Source organism: Petaurus breviceps, unplaced genomic scaffold (assembly GCF_028583685.1).
Source record: "Petaurus breviceps papuanus isolate PSGF00001 unplaced genomic scaffold, PetGlider_PUasm1.0 90849, whole genome shotgun sequence".
NCBI lineage: Eukaryota > Metazoa > Chordata > Mammalia > Diprotodontia > Petauridae > Petaurus > Petaurus breviceps.
In genome coordinates this window covers 4,807,061-4,820,739 of record NW_027187361.1, presented here as the reverse complement: position 1 = coordinate 4,820,739, position 13,679 = coordinate 4,807,061, and positions in this window count along the sequence as shown.

Sequence of the window (13,679 nt, the reverse complement as noted above, 5' to 3'; positions counted from 1 at the left end):
ACACACACACACACACACACACACACACACACACACACACACACACATACAAACTAGCCATGTGACCTTGGGCAAGCCAATTGCCCTACCTTCCCCCCTCAAAAAAAAATGTTAAAGACATGCAGGCAAAGGAGAAAGAATTCAACCATACAAAGTTGCTATGGAAATAAAGAAGACCTGGGTTCATCTTCAGAGGATGATACTGAAGTAAAGAAACCATCTTCTACCCCAAAGAGAAATGTTAAAAGATCACTTGCCCAAAAGAATTCATAAAAGAACTTTCAAAAGACTTTAAAAATCAACTGAGAAAGACTGAGAAAAAAAAAACTAAAAAAAAAAAATACAAGAAAAACAAGATTATGAAAAGAAGGTCAACCAATTAGAAAAGGAGATCCAGAATCTTAAGGAAGAAAGCAACTCCTTGAAAATCAGAATTTGGCAAGGGGAAGTCAATTAAGTCATAAGAGACCAAGAAACAATAAAATAACATATAAAGAATGAAAAAAAATACAAGATAATATAAAATATATCATAAGAAAACAACTGATCTGGAGAACAGATTTAGAAGAGGAAACACAATAATAATTGAGCTACCTGAAAGCTATGATCAAAAAAAGAATCTTGATACAATAATACAAGAAATAATTAGAGAAATTTGTCCTGAAGCATTAAAACAAGAGGACAAAATAGAAATAGAAAAAAAATGCACTGATCACCACTTGAAAGAGATCTATAATGAAAACCCATGGGAATATCATAGTCAAATTTCAAAATCCCCAGATCAAGGATAAAATATCACAAACAACAAGAAAAAAAACAATTTAAATATGGTGGTGCCACAATTAGAATCACACAAGACCTAGCAGCAGTGACATTAAAAGACCATAGGTCTTGGAACACTATATATGCAAGAGCTAAAGAACTGAAGTTTTGGCTGAAAATGTCATACCCAGCCAAGCTAATCATAATCTTGAATTTTTTTTAAATGAACATTTGATGAATTGTGAGACTTTCACGACTCTGTTTAAAAAAACAAACAAACCCTGAACTTAATAGAAGATTTGACAGATAATAGCCAAGAGAAATATAAGGGACATACCAAAGATTAATTACAATGGACTCAATAGGGACAGAATGTTTACCTTTTTTGATGAGGAAATACAAAATGTATGTCTAAGATTGTCATTAGTACTTGGATAGTTCATAAGAAAGACTGGAGTAGACCTGAGTATGATATTATTTTAAAAAGTAAAACCATTTAGGATTAGCTAAAAAGAGTAATTATCATATACAAATGAGTTACAAGAGGAAGAACCAAGACAGAGGAATTAGATGGGGGAGGAGGGCTAGTAGTTCTTGAAACCTACTTTCATTGGAAATGAGTACAAGAGTGAATAATACATACATCAGGAAGAGAATAGATCTATAGGGAACTTATAGAAGTATACAAGAACAAAGACCATTGTTCAATAAATTAATTGTCAAGGAATACTGATAGGTAGTTTTCAAAAGAAATTTAAAAACCAAGCTATCAATGACCATATGAAATAGTGCTCCAAATCACTAATAAAAGGAATATAAATTTTAAAAAAAGTTTTCTAAATTCAGAAAGAAATAAAATGCTAATGGGATAGGAAGGAGGGGAGAGGACAAGGGAGGAATCTTTAGGGGGGAGGATGAGGAAATAGGTTAAGGGGGTCTGTTTAGATTAATGGGAATGGGAGGATAAGGGAAGGATCCTTGGAGAGGGGTAAGTTAAGTAATAAGAAGGCAAGGTAACATGTAGAAGTAAAGTAGAGGAATCAGGAAGGATAGGAAAGAAGAGACATGTACAAACATAAAAGAGACAAGGACTAGAACTTGTTAGGGAAAAAGGAATCGGGGGCACCTCTGACAAGTTAAAGCTAAAATTGATTTAATCAAAAGAGACAAACAGGGAAACTATACTATGTGTCAGTCACATTCATCAATGTAGTTTTAGACTATTTAAAATAACTAGACAGTATAAGGTTGGAATATTGCTGCGGTATAGGAAATGAAGTGTTGATGGACTTGGAAAAATACAGAAAGACTTGAACAAATCAGAAGGAAGAAGTTATCCACTCTCAGAGAAACAGAGGACAGATAAGTATAGGATAGTTTTACGTAGATGCATATGAATGCATATGTCTATATGTGGGTGTGATTATAGATATCTAAGTATGTGTAAGTATATGGGTATCTATATGAATATGTATATCTTTGTGTGTATATGTCTACATATGTATGTATGTATAGATAGATATATAGATTAGAGATAGAGATATGTATCTATACTTAATTGTTGCTTTTTGGCAGGGGGAGGAAGAGGGGAAAAAAAGAACAAAGTAAAAAATGCACAGCAGAGAATAAAAGAAAACTTAAAAGGAAGCAAAGAAAAGATATACAGTTCTCCACACAATGCACAGTATTTATTATGTAGGCTTTCTTAAATTGAAAATTTATTGCTGTATATTTTGAATCTTCTCTCACATTCTGCTAAGCACATGGAAATGTTCTTTTTTATTTTCTATTTAATTTTAGTATTTAAGGTATTTTTCTTTTCTTATTTTGTATTTAAGTTTAATTTTTTTAAAAATTACCAAAAAAAAAAAAAAGAATTATTGGACTACCTGAAATTCACAATCAAAGAAAGATCCTAGATATCATCTTTCAAGAAATTTTCAAGGAAAACTGCCCTGATATTCTAGAACCAGAGTGTAAATACAAATTGAAAGAATCCACTTATCACCTACTAAAAGAGATCCCAAAATGAAAACTCCCAGGAATATTATAGTCAATTTCTCTCATATCAAGGAGAAAATGCTACAAGCAACCAAAAAGGAACAAATTCAAATATCATAGCGCCATGGTCAGGATAACACAAGATTTAGCAGCTTCTACAGAAAGAATCAGAAGGATTGGAATATGATATTCCAGAGGGCAAAAGACCTAGGATTACGACCAAGAATCAACTACTCAGCAAAACTGAGTATAATCCTTCAGGGGGAAAAATGGATATTTAGTGAAATAGAGAACTTTAAAGCATTCCTGGTTAAAAAAAAAAAACAAAGCTGAATAAAGAATTTGTCTTTCAAATACAGGATACAAAAGAAGTATAAAAAGATAAACAGGAAGAGAAATCATAAGGGATTCAATAAAAATAGTGTTAGTGTGTTATACCTAAGCCTACTTTGTTCTGAGATAGAAGTGCTATAATTTTGTATCTTCCTAGAATCTACAATATTGCTCTGTACATAGTAGGTGCTTAATAACTTAAAAAATGTTTATATTCCTACCTGGGAAAATAATTTTTAGAACTCCTAAAATCTTTCTTATTATAAGGGCAGTTAGAAGGAATAAACATAGACAAAAAGCAGACGTGTGAGTTGAATGTGATTATCTAATGATCTAAAATTAAGGGATGAGAAAAAAGAATGCACTGGCAGAATGTGAAAGGGAAAGGTAGAATTAAGTTTTAACTTCATTACTAACATTTTCTCCATCCCGTTTTTCAGTCTAGACAATCAACAAAACAATAAATCAAGCATTGATTACAAAATTTAGATAGAGAAGTTGGAGCACAGCCTTCCTAAAGTGGGGTCACCAGAATAACTACACAGATTCAAAGTATTCTATAGGTCTGTATCTACTCAAAAAATCTAGCTCACAAGCCTCCACCAATGTGATCACTTTTTCCCTTGGCTGCCAGAAATGTCAATTAGTTCAAAGTAAAGACATTTAATGGAAAAGGTTATCGAGAAAAGTTGCGAAAGAATATTCCTCTCATAAACCTAGGGCACACTTTCCTACAAAAATGTACGTAATCAATGAAGAAAATGACCATGCATGGGGCCCACACAGAAAAGCATATACATAAGAAATGTGTTTCTAGGGCATATGTAGGAAGGGGTAATTTATGTCTCTGATGTTGCAGGATCACGATGTGCTGCCCTAACCAGGCCTATTCTCTGCGGAGTGTCCCTACCAGTCTCACAGTGAATTCTAGGCAATCTGGAAATTGCTATGCTATTCTTTTCATAGCATCTCTTCAGGGCTTCCTATTTTCTATCTCAACTATTAGGTTAGGTTGCCTAGAACCTTTCTCCTAATAAGGGCATTCATCACCAGAGACTAACAAAAGCCAAGCAGAATTCTCTCAGGCTAAGATTAAGCATTTTTTTAAAAACCTCTTTGTCTAGACAAGATTATAAAGTACTCTGTTACAAATAACTATCTAATTGAAGGTAAGGCTTTCTCAAGAACCTCTAAATCAGAGAATGCAAATAAATTTAAGCTGTAACAAAAGGAAAATGAGATGCCCCTCAGCAATTGCTCTGGTGCTGTATTTTGTCCACCAAAAAAAATGTGTCTCCCTACATTGAGAGGGACAGTCTATGTGGGGATGTATCACAGCATAAACAAGATATCTATGGAAAGGCCATATGACACAGGGGATAGAGTTCTTAGAATAACAAAGACCTGGGGTCAAGTCCTGCCTCTAACATGTATTTGTGATATGATTGGGGGGTTAATCGTTCAGCCTCTCTGTGTCTTAGATTACAATGTAAAATCACCCCCTCCTCCCCCCGAAATTGCTTCCAGTCAAGGAATTCCCTGCCCATAGAAATTGGTCTTGGTTTAAATGTAGCCTTCTACAGATAAAAAGATAGCTATGTGTGTACTATGGATGGATTGCATAATTATATATTAGACTGGATATCTTATGTTAAGTATATTAGAGAGGCACAAAACAAAGGGATCAAAGGGATATGAAAATGATGGGGGGGGGGGGGAGATGGTAATAGGTTTTACAGGGGCTCTGAGGACCAGAGTCCCTAAGTCTGGAGGGAATTCAGTAGGCCTAAGCAAACGTGGAGTCAGGATTGTAAAAGTTTATTGTTACACTTTACAGCAGGCAGGGGTTCTTAGGGAACCTACAAACTTAAAGAAGTCATAAGTATAGTTTTAAGGAGTTGACTGTAAATCAGAGGTCAATTATGCTAACTAGGTGAGTAAGGGTGGGATTAGGGAGGAGTTAAGGAGTGGTTAGTGCTTAAAGGAACACGCACTTTTAATGTCAACTGCACAGGTGTATTGATGATAATTTACTGGGAAATAGCCCAAGGGGGGGGGGGCTACCTGGAGGTGTGGTTTTAGGCTTGAAATGTCACTAAGTCAGCTAGCGGTCAAGACTGAGAAGTGCCCAGTCTGACATATCAGTGTCATGTTTGATAAGATGGATGTTGGGAAACAAGGCTAACGGAGACTCAGTATGTGTATAATTGGCTAAGAGTTAACCTATAGATAGTGCATGGAAGGATTCATAGGAGCAGCTGGCCATTATACTAGGGGGAGATAACATTTGCCTAAGCTAAAATGTTTATAGATGGTTTAGTGAAGGATTCATAGGTGTAGCTTGTTATTGTTCCAAGCAGAAATAAACAGTTCATGTGTTGTTGCTGGGCAGAGTACAGCAGGGGGAAGGGGCAGAGTTAATGTTCTAAGTCTGGGTGGGGAGGGAAATGTGATTTTACAGACTGGTTTTACAAATTGATTTTACAAACTAATATTAGAGATATAGATCCCAAGCACCCCATCAAAATGTCCAATAGAAAGGAAAGGTGTACTGGCTAGAACACAAGATTTTCTCCATTCTGTTTACTAAAGATTAAATTCCCTGTTTTCAGTATTTAAATCCCATGTTTTCAGTATTTAAGGGGGAAGTAATTCTTATTTTATGCATGAGAGATACTCACTAAAGATTTCTTTTCCTTTTTTTAAAGTTGGTATCTCTTGCAAGGAATGTTTTTGTTACTGCCTCCTGTACAATAATGCAAACCTCCATCTATAATTCTTTTATCTACTAGATCTAAACCCTTAAATCTATTCATCACTTCCACTTCATATTCATAAGAGATGTTATTTAGGTCATACCTAACTTATATGCAAAGTACATCATGCAAAGTACCAGGCTGGATGAATCAAAAGTTGGAATTAGGGCTCCCAGGGAAAATATCAACAATCTCAAATATGCAGATATCACTCTGATGGCAGAAAGTGAAGAAGAATTGAGAAGCCTTGTGATGAGTGTAAAAAAAAAGAATGTAAAAGTTGGCTTGAAGTTTATATCAAAAACACTAAGATCTTGGCAACTGTTCCTATCACTTCCTGGTAAATAGAGAGAGAAGAAATAGAAGCAGGGTCAGATTTTATATTCTTGGACTCAAAGATCACTGCAGATGGTTACTGCAGCTATGAAATTAAAAGATACTTGCTCTTTGGAAGGAAATCTATGGGAAATCTGGACAGCATACTAAAAAGAAGAGACATCACCTTGCCAACAAAGGTCTTTATATTTATTCAAAGCTATGTTTTTTTATCGGGTTTTTTTTTTTCACTAACAATATATGACTGTGAGAGTTAGACTATAGGGAAAGTTGAGCACCACAGAATTGATGCTTTCAAATTGTGGGTCTGGAGAAAACTTTTGAGAGTCCCTTGGACAGCAAATGAGACCAAATCAGTCAATATCTAAAGAAATTAATTTAGACTATTCATTGGAAGGACAAGTACTGAAGCTGAAGCTTAAATACTTTAAGCACATAATGAGAAGATAGAACTCATTAGAAAAAAATCTATGATGCTGGGAAACAGTGAAGACAAAAGGAAAAGGGGATGGCAGAGGATGAAATGGATAGATATTATCATGGAAATAATGAATACGAACTTTAAAGAGTCTTCAGAAGATAGTAGCAAATAGAAGTGCCTGGTGTGCTGTGGTGCACAACATCACAAAATAGACACAACAATGACTTAACAACTTCTTAATAGAGTCCCATTTAATGATGAAAGTTATCAAGTGCATAAGAATAAAAATATGACAAAGTTCAAAGGATGCATTCTTATAACATTTTCATCACTTATTGAAATTAGGACATCATCATAAATACTCAATGTCTCAATAAGGAGAAAAGTTTCTTTTGTCCTGGTTCTATGGTAAAGTAAGACTTGCATCCATGAAGCCTGAAAATGAGACTTTATTCATCCTCTGCAAAATGTGATTGAGATCCTGCCTTACTCTACAACTTTAATCTCTCGGTGTTTCAGGCAACCATCTAAAATTACAAAAAAAAAAAAAGTTGTTTCCACTCAAGGAGTTTCCTGTTCATATGAAAGTCATCTTGGCTTAAATGTCACTTTCTATAGATAAAGAAATAGCTATGTGTATACTGTGTATAGATTGTATAATTATATATTAGATTGAATTTTTAATGTAAGTGTATTAGGAAAGCATAAAACAAAATCCTATATGGGTCCTTTAAGAACCCCATCTAATTACAGTCCTATAAATTAAAAAAAAACTCCCCACAGACAAAAGGAACTAATCAATCAGTTATTAATTTAATCTAGATTTGAAGAGCATCTAGATTTGAAGTAAAGGACAAAAGAGATGTCTTTACCCACTCAAGATGTCAACCTTCACAAAGGGTCGCCCCATTTCTGCTATTTGTGAACTCATGCATGGTAGATTCTCAGAGAAGCTGGCCACCAGGTATGGCAGCTTTTGTGGCCAGACTCTGCCAGTATGCCTTCTCTGAAAAGAGTAAAAGAAAGTTTCTCTTTTTTATGAAGAGGCCTTCCAGGGAGAACTGAAGTAATAGCTATGACCCCACTTTACTCTGACATTTTCTTTCTGCTCCCTTTTCATAAATTATTTCTTTTCTCCCAATGTCCTTTCCACAAGGAAAGATGGGATGTTTCTCCTTTCTCTAGCTGTTTGCCACGAGGTCAAGTTTTGCACATATCTTTAATAAATCATGACTACACACTGCTTTCTATAACCAAGCCCAGCATCCTTTCATGTCTACCACAGTTCATCAGGATGCAATTATTTGCTAAAATACTTTTTTTCACTTTTTTTAGATTGAATCCTTGATAGAGATAAACAACCCGTCAAGAGAGGGGTAGAAAACAAAGTATAAAACCACATCTTCCAAGTTCAAACATATGGTTATTCTCTTTTCTGCCATTTTTCATCATCATTTGCAAATATGGGACTCTCATTTGGGAGCATTTTTTTCCAATGAAATTTGGAGTCAGAAGAAACTATAATTTAATGCCCATGTTATATTAGGCAAATAACTACTTCTCTTCAAAATGCAGGGGTTACAAGAACAGATTACTAGGGAAAGTCCCCTTTTTCATAAGAACTTTTGGAAAAAGTGGAGAAAAGTTTGGCTAGAATTGGTTTAGGTCGATACCTTACACTATGTTTTATATAGTATAAAGCAATAAGATAAAATGCATAAAAAACCTCAATAATAAAAGGTCATATTATTAAAAATAATCAGAATTGAAGGGACTCAGACAAAGGATACTTTTTACAACTATATGTAGGAAAGAATTCATAACTAAACAATGGAAAGATCATAGAAGATAAAATAAGCAATTTTGATAATATAAAATTAAAACATATAGTGTGCACTTATAGATGACAGTATACATGCATGTACACATGGGTATACTTATGTAGATATAAACATGCATGTGCCTAATATACATAGGCATTCATTGTGTGAATTACATTCCATCAATGCATATATGAATATGTGTGGCAAATTTGTTTTAAAGTTTCAAAAACATTCTGAAAATGTATGTCGAATACTACCTATGAAGTTTTTGTTACTGAACTGTCATTACAAAGAACAAAAGCATTGTGAATTTATAGCATGCCATTCCTCTTGTTAGCATTTAGTCAAATTTCAGTATCAAAAGTTAAAATGAATGAAGCTATTTGGAGTCAGTTTTTTCTGTTTTGTCATGGAGGGAGTGGGGGTGTCAAAATCGTGTTGAGTTTTTAGTCAGTTCCTTTTTCATATATTGGACTAAGTCTCGATATGTACTCCCAATCATTTTGTCATTTATCCAAAAGGCATGTAAAATGAATAAATTATTATTCTGTGAATTATTATTAATTATTATTGCTTTTGTTCACTCCATATAGAAGTACAAATGAGAAAAATATGCTACAGTTGCTTTGTTACTTAAATATGACATTTCTTTCATTTGAAATAACACTTATTTTTAGGCATAATATGGAAAATAAAATTTGGAAAAGTTAAAGGCGCATTTTTTCATGAAATCTTTTGTTTTCAGTCATATCTGACACTTCATAACACTATATGGAGTTTTCTTGGCAAAGATATTGGAGTAGTTTGCCATTACCTTCTCCAGCTCCTTTTACATATGAGGAAACTGAGGCAAACAAGGTTAAGTGATGTTCCCAGAGTCATATAACAAGTGTCTGAGGCCAGATTCGAATTCAGGAAGATGAGTCTTCCTGACTCCCGGCCAGGAAATCTATCCACTGCATCATCTTAGATTAAAAAAAAGTACTGCCAGAAAACATTCAAATGAACTAAAAAAAAATGTATGTTATATGGAATATGTAGAAATCCTGTTAATTTCTATGTTGTTACTTTAATTATCATAGGATCATATGATCATAGCTCTAGTGCTGGAAGGGAACTCAGAGCCCATATAATCCAATCCTCTCATTTTTATAGATGAGGAAAAAGAACCTATTAGGTATTGACTTTATGGATACAGATTTAGTAAATATCAGAGATGGAATCTGAACCCAGGTCTTCTAACTCTAGATCCTTTGATGTCGTGTTGTGTTGTGTTATGTTGTGTTGTGTTGTGTTGTTTTCCCATGTACTACCTTACCTTAACTATCTGGCATTCTTGTCTTCCTCTCCTTCCCCAACTATGGAGTGTTTTCTTCCTATTGTCTGAACTGTTATCTCCATTACTGTTTCCACAATGGGAACTAAATCTTTATTACTCTCCCATTTTATCACAAAATATGCACATTTACATACATACACATACATATATATATACACATACGTGTACAAAATCATATTTGAGTTTGTGATGCATTTGTTTCAAAAGGTAGGGTACTTACTTACTTACAAAAGGTAAGGTAAGTGACTTACCTGTCACTTAATCTTTGGTAGTCTCAGTGCTATGGGGGCAGTTAGGTGACTCAAAAGATTGAATGCCAGATCTGGAGTCAGAAAGACTCATCTTGGGGTCATGAAGAGTCAGGCATGACCGAAAAACAGCTGAACAACATGGTGGGGAAAGTACTATATTTGGAGTCAATAGGCCTGAGTTTGAATCCTAGATCCACCCTTCACGAGGCCAGTGAACTCTGACTTGTCTCTTCCTATGTAAAATAGGAAAAATAATATTCACACCACAATAGATATAAGCATTTTGCAAACTGGAGGGCGCTACATGCTTCCAAGTTGCAATGGTTCAGTGCCCTCATCAAGGTGGGCACCCCCTTCAGTTCACCTTTTCTTGTCCCTGTCATCTTGTATATTCTCCACAAAGAGTCCATCCAAGACAGTTAGTAAGTCAACAAGCATTTATTAAGTGATTACTATATTCCAGGAACTTTACTAATCTCTTGGGATACAAAGAAAGTAAAAAACAAATAAACAAAAATAACAAATATGTCAGAGCCTTTCCATCAAGGAGTTCACATTCTATTGGAGGAGAAAACACGCAAATGTCAATATGCCACAACCTGTTTTTTTCCACCATATACCTTTCCATTGCCTTTTGGGTAACCTGCACTTTTAACTCATTGAAGGCTGTAGTATTTCATGGTTTGTAGTTGGAAGGTACAATCTCTCTTTTTCAACAATGAAAAGGGCAGAAAGAATTTCTGCATGAGGAAGAAATTTGTGCTTATTGTCAAAGGATATAAGATATTGTTGTAATTAAAGATGAATGCTTTGATAGAAAAAATGAACATTGTTTTAATATAAGCGGATAAAATAGAAACAGATTTCAGATAGGATTTGGGACAGTTCTAGAAGGAGGATGGCCTGTGGTGTGGATTTGAGGACTTGTGTCTCAGTGTGGAATGGTTTTGTTTCTTCATAAAGAAGCAGAGAAAGATCTCTTATGTATTCAAAGCAAGAGAAATGGAAGTGTGAGGAAATGTGTCAAGGACATCAAATAAAAAGACTGCTTTGTTGGAGATTTCATAGGTGAGGAATGATGGGTAAAAACACAATTTTGCATCTATCTGTTTTATGACTAATGAGGGTAGTAAAACTCAGAAAATGAGAAATCACATAAACATTGGAGACTGTGAGGAATGATTTAATAAAGACTGTCAATCTGATAGAAGAATTAGGGGGATTTGTGATTTTTAAAGTGAAAGGTGAGTTACTGAGAGTCAGCAAGCTCTCATTTAATCTATTGAAGTACAACTAGTATAAGGAGAAAGCAGCAGAAGGGCAAGAGAAGACAGAAATAATAGAGGAAGAGGAACCTAGGAGGAAAGAAAGACACATCAGGGAGGCTGAAAAGCTGCTCAGTTGGATCTGTGGCTATTAGAGGGAAACTGTGGAGGGAAGACTTCAAGGGTGATTCCTGTTTGATTAGAGAGAACTCATTTCATTGGCCAAGAGCTCCAGTGGTAGCACCCAAACGCATCCAAAGTAAGTGAATGTTAGAGTCTGGTCCACATAGCTAAGAGATAGATATTTTGATAAGCTTAGTACTGACTTAGCTTAAAGATAACTGTTATTCACAGTAGGAGCTAACATTTCATTTTTTTGTTTTTTTTTAATTAAAACAAATGTATAATAAAAAAAGAATCATATTATAAACTTATATATGAAAACTTTAAGGGGCAGAGTCAAGATGGCAGAGTAGAAGCAGGACCTCCCAGTGGCTCCGGCTTCCACCTTCCCCAATCCATGTAAAAGGGGACTCTAAACAAACTTTGGAGCTACAGAACCCACAAAATGACACAGAGAAGCTAACCTCCCACTGAGGACAGCCCGGCAGACTGGCAGGAATCAGCCAGCACAGTGCTCTGGGAGCTGAGCCCAGGCCCCGTGAGCCGAAGGTTATAGCCCCAGGGTGGGACTGACCATGGCTGGAGGGACTCCAGATCACTAGCAGCTGTGGCCGTTTCCAGATTCATCAACACATAGATGCGAAGGACAAAGTGAGAGGTCAGTACAGTGTGGACTTTGGGACCCAGTAGTTGGGAGTGCATTGGCTTTTGCCCCCAGGGCGAGAAGCCACTGAGCTGCCATGGGGGCACCACATTGCAGCTACAGCTCCTGGCCTGCAGAGTGTAGGGGGACCAAGCAACCAGTCTGAGGGGGTAATCACTCTTTCTTTAACCTGCTTGGATCTGAATTGCGGTCTAGGGAGGAAGTTCTGGGGTGCGTGACCAGCTTGCCAGAGTGTGTGGAGGCCTCAGAGAGGGCACCCAACTAATACTTCTGGCAACTAAGAAAACCCCAGCGTTTGGGATGGAAGCTCCCCTGTCTGGTGGCAGAGTTCTACTGTGGCAAAAAGCCCAGGGGTCAAGTGACTGAGGGGCTACATGACCAGACAAAGGAAGCAAACAAACAGAAGACTCTAACATTAGACTCTTATTTTGGGGACAAAAAGGAGCAAAGCATGGAAGAGGAGGAAGACAGTGAAGTCAGAAGTCTTGCACCAAAAGCTTCAAAGGAAAATACAAGCTGGTTCAGGCCATAGAAGACCTTAAGAAGCAGATAAGAGAAGTGGAGGAAAAATTGGGAAGAAAAATGAGAACGATGCAAGAAAATTATGAACTTAGAGTCAACAGCCGGACTGAAGAATATCACACCATAAAAAACAGACTAACTCAATTGGCAAAAGAGACTCAAAAAGGCAATGATGAGAATGTCTTAAAAAGTTGAATTTGCCAGATGGAAAAAGAATCTCAAAAGCTCAAAGAAGAGAATCGTTGCTTCAGAATTAGATTGGAGCAAATGGAACCTAGTGACTTTATGAGAAATCAAGATACTATTAAACAAATCCAAACAAATGAAAAATAGAAAGCAATGTGAAATATCATATGGGGAAAACCACTGACCTGGAAAATAGATCCAGGAGAGATAATTTAAAAATTATTGGACTACCTGAAAGCCATGATCAGGGAAAGAACCTAGAAATCATCCTTCAAGAAATTCTCAAGGAAAATTGCCCTGATGTTTTAGAACCAGAAGGCAAAATAGAGGTTGAAAGAATCCACCAATCACCTCCTGAAAAAGATCCCAAAAAGATAACTCCTAGGAATATTATAGCCAGGTTCTGGAATTCCCAGATCAAGGAGAGAATATTACAAGAGCCAGGAAGAAACAATTTGAATATTGTCAAAACACAATCAAGATAACACAGGATTTGGCAGCTTCTATACTGAGGGATCGAAGGACATGGAATATGATATTCCAGAGGGCAAAAGAGCTGGGATTAAAACCAAGAGTCACCTACCCAGCAAAACTGAGTATCATGTTTCAGGGGGAAATAGGGTCATTCAGTGGAATAGAGGACTTTTAAGTATTCTTGATGAAAAAAAAACAGAGTTGAATAGAAAATTTGACATCCAAATTCAAAAAGCAAGAGAAGTATGAGAATGTAAAAGTAAAATAAATCATAAGCCACTGATCAAAGTTGACCTATTAACATTCCTACATGGAAAAACGATAATTGTATTTGATGAAACTTTTCTCAGTATGATAATAGTTGAGGGGAATAGAAATATATATATATATATATATATATATATATATATATATATATATATA